Consider the following 5,794-nt stretch of genomic DNA (forward strand, 5'->3'; position numbering starts at 1 on the left):
TGGATGATCTGAAGAGAATAACAGCCTACTCACATCATAGTAATAAAATGATTAAACAAAGGGGGCGGAGAACTGACCTGAGACCACCGCCTGCCAATATTGAATATGTCCCTGACTAAAAGCAAGCAATCGGATCAGAGTCGGAGCTCCAGGTAAACTATTGCACATAAATGATGTGATCGCCGGCTGCACCACACAGGTAGACGGCCCCACCATTTCTTGGCTCAGCTTTGCATCCTCTGGTGTCATGTCGTCCTGATGCGTTTGTCCAATGAGCAGGTTGGAACCGGAGAGGCGGCACAGGAAGCTCCAAAGCTGAACCAGGGAAAAGGGGGGTGTCACCTCCCTGACTGCGAAGTGCGGGCGCGAATAATAAAACTGGCTGAACAGAATTAGAAATCCTTGCGGCAGGTCAGACAGGTCACTTTGTGTATCTGCATCTGCTTGCAGGCAGTACCTGTTTGATTGACAACCCCCCTCCCCCCCCCTCGTATCTAATGAAAGTATTTCCGAAGATATATTGCTACAATGATGTGGAAATAAGGCTTCGGTTCTAGACGTGACCATAGACATCAGGTGGCCATTGTCTGAGCATTGCAATTCTAGACACATCTGGGTTGTCTATGGGGACACAGTAGAACAAGGAAGACACACTGAAGTTTGATCACCTTTGGAGGAAGACCCATCAGTTGGGTTCCACACTCGTCTTGTACTATGTTACATGGTTATAACTCTATCGTTGTTCCTTTGGATCATTGGAGGATTACACACCTGGATTGTGGACACCTGACCATTACACCTATATGAGCTTGCGGGATATCCCATTTCCAAGCCTTGGCCGGTACTAGGGTGTGACCTCTACACCCACTCTGGGGCTCTACCACTCTTCTGGGAAGACTTTTCACAAGATTTTGGAGGGTGCCTGTGGGAATTTGTCCCATATGTGAGGTCAGGTCCTGATGTTGGATGAGAAGACCCGGTAACAGTCAGTGATCAGTAGGGTTGAGGTCAGTGCTCTGTGCAGGACACTCCACCACACTGGTCACACCATGTTGGACAAGAGGACGTGGTCCATAGTCTGCTTCCAATTCATCAGTCAGTGTTCAGTAGGGATGAGGTCAGGGACTGATGGTGGATGAGTATACCTGGCTGGCTCACAATTGGTGTTCAGTAGGTTGAGTTCGGGGCTCTGTGCAGGACACTCGAGTTCCTCCACCACACTGGTCACACCATGTCTGTATGGAGCGGGCTATGTACAGGGGGGACAGTCATGGGTGGAACAGAAAAGGGTCTTCACCAAACTGTGACCACAAGGCTGGAAGAGCCCAATTGTCTCCAATGTCTTTGTATGATGGAGGACCACCAGAACCTTCACTGGAAACGCCTGAACTCCATTATTTGGAGGCTGTCTGTGGAAATGTATGCCCATTTGTGAGGTCAGGTACTGATGCTGGATGAGAAGAACGGACTCACAATCAATGATCCAGTTTTATCCCAAAGGTGTTCAGTAGGGTTGAGTTCGGGGCTCTGTACAGGACACTCGAGTTCCTCCACCACACTGGTCACACCATGTCTGTATGGAGCTGGCTTTGTACACAGGGGACAGTCATGGGGGGAACAGAAAAGGGTCTTCACCAAACTGTGACCACAAGGCTGGAAGATCACAATTGTCTACAATGTCTTTGTATGATGGAGGATCACCAGAACCTTCACTGGAGACCCCCGAACCCCATGATGTGGAGGGGAGATGACTTTTGGCCACATAGTAGGGGTGATGGTCAGGTGTCTTCATACTTTGACAATATAACGTGTTTATTTGTGCAACTAAATTTCACTCAATTAGTATAATGAAACTTTTGCGGATCCTTTAAAGTGTCCTTCCTCAGAACATTCCCTCAATCGATATAAACATATTGGATTATATTTGTTTTCACTTTTTACTACAATATTAAAACATTTCTAAAACAGATAATTTTATGTCCTACAAAAATATTCCGGTTCTGAAGGAGGAGCTTAAGTCTCAATGCCAATTAATACCTCAATACGTCATGTTAGCTTGAGACTTCTAGAGTAATAAATCTCTCCGGGTAATATATTCACTTCAAGTATCACCGAACTCCGCAAAACATTTCTAAACTCCCCAAGATGAAACTCAGACAACCTACCTCCCCCCCCCTCCCCCAATACAGGATGGTAAGTCTAGGGGTGAGCCTCCTGGTATAGGCTAATGGCCTCTTCCATCACCCTGAAGAACCAGAGGACAGAAGCTGCTGGGACATCACCTAACCTTCCTTCCTGAAGTCCAGGCATACGTCTTAGAGTAGCGCGGTTTTCTGGACACTCTGGCAGCTGGAAAAGACAGGTGGTCCGTGAAGGTATCTAAGGGTGCTTGTGTTTCCATTAGAGATGTTCAGATACCAAGTACCCTAGTCGGTAGAAGTACAAATACTTTTCCAGCTCCAAGACCAGACGAGGGAAAAACTCAGAAGTTAGGAGGCCGGTGTCATTGGTAAGGAGCACGCGGAGCTCCCGGGATTTGTACATATATGTTATAATGTATCATTTGTTTTTATAAATATATATAAGGGATGCACCGATACCAGTTGTGGAAGCACAAGTCCTGATACTGGTCCAAGTCCTCACAGATACAAGTACTGATACATTCCAAGTCCTCCCAGATACAAGTACTGATACTGGTCCAAGTCCTCCCAGATACAAGTACTGATACTGGTCCAAGTCCTCACAGATACAAGTCCTGATACTGGTCCAAGTCCTCACAGATACAAGTCCTGATACATTCCAAGTCCTCACAGATACAAGTACTGATACTGGTCCAAGTCCTCCCAGATACAAGTACTGATACTGTTCCAAGTCCTCACAGATACAAGTACTGATACCTCTCCAAGTCCCGACAGATACAAGTACTGATACTGATCCAAGTCCTCACAGATACATTGTTGTTTTAGTGTCATGTGACAGTTTTTGTAATACAATGCAGACTAATGATATCAGGACAGTGGTAGAGCGCCAGAACCCGGTCCCAGCTGCAACCTCTGCAACCCTGGGAGTTCTCGTGAGAATGCCGAGTATCGTCACTGGTATCGGCACTGGTCTCTGTACTGGTATCGGCACTGGTCTCTGTACTGGTATCGGCACTGGTCTCTGTACTGGTATCGGCACTGGTCTCTGTACTGGTATCGGCACTGGTCTCTGTACTGGTATCGACACTGGTCTCTGTACTGGTATCGGCACTGGTCTCTGTACTGGTATCGGCACTGGTCTCTGTACTGGTATCGGCACTGGGCTCTGTATTGGCATCGGTGCATCCCTAGTTTCAATCTTGAGGCCAGTTTAGTTTTGCTAAGTAGAGATATACTTTAAGTCCCACCCCTAACGCATTTATTTAAAACTCCAACCAAAACCTTTTCCTTTAGATGGAGGGAGGCGGGGTCGGATATTATCCATACCTGGGAGAGTTTCCTTTGCTTCCTGTCAGGACAAATCCCTCCAATACGTTAGCATGCACCATTTCCAGGGAGGATCTGGAGTGGTTAGAACCGCTGACTATGTTTTTATTGCTATGTATACATTCCAGGACCCCCCCCTCCCTCCCCCATAAGGTTGTCAAACTGACAGGAAGTGAGAGAAAATCTCCCCCTTGGGGTGACAGAAATGATAACCTGACAGAAAGCTGAACTCTTCCCCGGGTTGGTCGGAAGTAGGCTTTGGTTGTGAAATGCAGTTGTGGGGATTTGGCTGAATTATCATAAAAAACGATTCACCAACATTTGCAACAACGCGGCGCTGAAAACTGTATCCAAAAAATAATATATTCTCACTGGAGGAATGACAATAATTTATCTGAAATCAGCTAATTGGTTCATCTCATTGGAGTCAAAAATATAGCGAATATTATCTGTACACATCTGATGGTTATAATATTACGTCTCTGCGACATTATTCACGGAAACAACTTTAAGGCTATTACCGAATAATCGGACACTTTAAGTTTAAACAAAACCCAACCTCGTGGATCAGCCGAACGTAGTCGCATGCCATGCGCCAATCACAATTCTTCCTATAGGGGGGGGGGGGTAGATCATGCAAGAGAAGGTCATTGGTTGAGGGCCGACAATTACCACTAACACAATGGAAGACCGCTATGCTATTTGGGGTACAGTAAGGGGGCCACTTCATTTGACTTGGTCTACTAAAGGGCTTCAAACATCTCGTATGGGAAATTCCTGACCGAGTCGGCATCCCCGGCAACCATTATTACATGAAACAAGAAAGCCACCACCGGGGGAAGAAATGGTGAGTGTTCGGTTAAGGAAACCTCGGGAGCGATTCAGCAGGCTTGGCGGTGACGTGGAAGCGATCGGGTGTGGTCCTTCCTGGTTTAGGTGGTGGGGGGTCAGCGGGAACACAAGTGGAGAATAATGGAGAGGTGAGAAATCACGCAACAGTGGACGCAAGGTGCGGCGTGTAGAGACTCACCGTTAGGTAAGGGAAGATGCTATGTGCTCGGCGTTGTGATGGTGGAGATACTGAAGACCTCTGTGGTCAGATGAGTTGTGATGGGCTTGAGAGAAGCTTTTCCAGCACAACTCATCTGACTACAGAGGTCTTCGGGATCTCCACCACCTCAACGCCGACGACATCGCATCTTCCCCTTACCTAGCGGCGAGTCTCTACACGCCGCACCTTCCATCCATTGTGCGTGATTTCTCACCTCTCCATTATTCTCCACTTGTGTTCCCGATGACCCCCCCCCTCCCCCCAAACCAAGAAGGACCACACCGGATCGCTTCCACATCAGCGCCAAGCCTGCCGGATCGCTCCCACAATATATGAGGCTTCCTTAACCAATCACCATTCCTTCCCCCGGTGGTGGCGCTTCCTTTCCTCCTTTTTTTGTTTCATGTATACACAGGTGGGACACCCCAGTCCGTACCGCTAGGAAGCTTCACTCCGCCCCCACCCGCTGCCCACACATAGATTTGTCCCTCCTCAGAGCACTGGAGTTCGGGACAGTCCCAACTATTTTTTCACCGCTACCATTAGTAGCAGAACCGTTTCACTACCAACACAAGTAGCAGAATCCGGCAAGGGCATTTTTTGGGTACAGTAATGGGGTCCGCGCCGGGTCCGCCAAATCTTCCCGTTCAGAAATAGTGCCGCGCCGATCATGTACATCCTTTACAGAATAATGGTATCGTCTTCATACACATGTGCATATATGTGTGCGTATATATCAATAAATATGTGTTTACACAACCACATCTGTGTGTCCCTAATCTCTATCTTTCTAGGTATATAGATGTGTATATATATATATATTTATACAATGAGTAGACGGGGCAAAGTGCTGCAAGGTACCCGAAAAAATAAACAAGAGAACCTCCCCCTTCATACCAACCAAGTACTGATGGGGGGGGTCATAATAATCTGGCCACTCGGTGTATATAATAGTCCGGCCGCTCGGTGTATATAAATGTAACTGTGATCTCTGCGGGTGCTTTGCCTGGAATATTATCGCCGGGCTGAAGCGGGTTTTGGAAATCGTAGCCTGGAATTGCTTTACATTTTACATTCGACTGCGAAATCATAAAAAACGGTGGAATCTTTGACACCCAATGTGAGTGCGTTTGCTGCGCCTGGCCCGCGAAATACAAGAGATCATAAATAGCGGTTTATGAAGCGACTTAGTGCATTGGAATAATCGGGGGGGACGAGGTACATTTTTTGGAGTGAACGGTCTTAAAAACTTCTTACAAAGATTCGGGTCACCCCG

The sequence above is a fragment of the Nanorana parkeri genome, unplaced genomic scaffold (assembly GCF_000935625.1).
Source record: "Nanorana parkeri isolate BGI_ZX_2015 unplaced genomic scaffold, ASM93562v1 scaffold2213, whole genome shotgun sequence".
Classification (NCBI taxonomy): Eukaryota; Metazoa; Chordata; class Amphibia; order Anura; family Dicroglossidae; genus Nanorana; species Nanorana parkeri.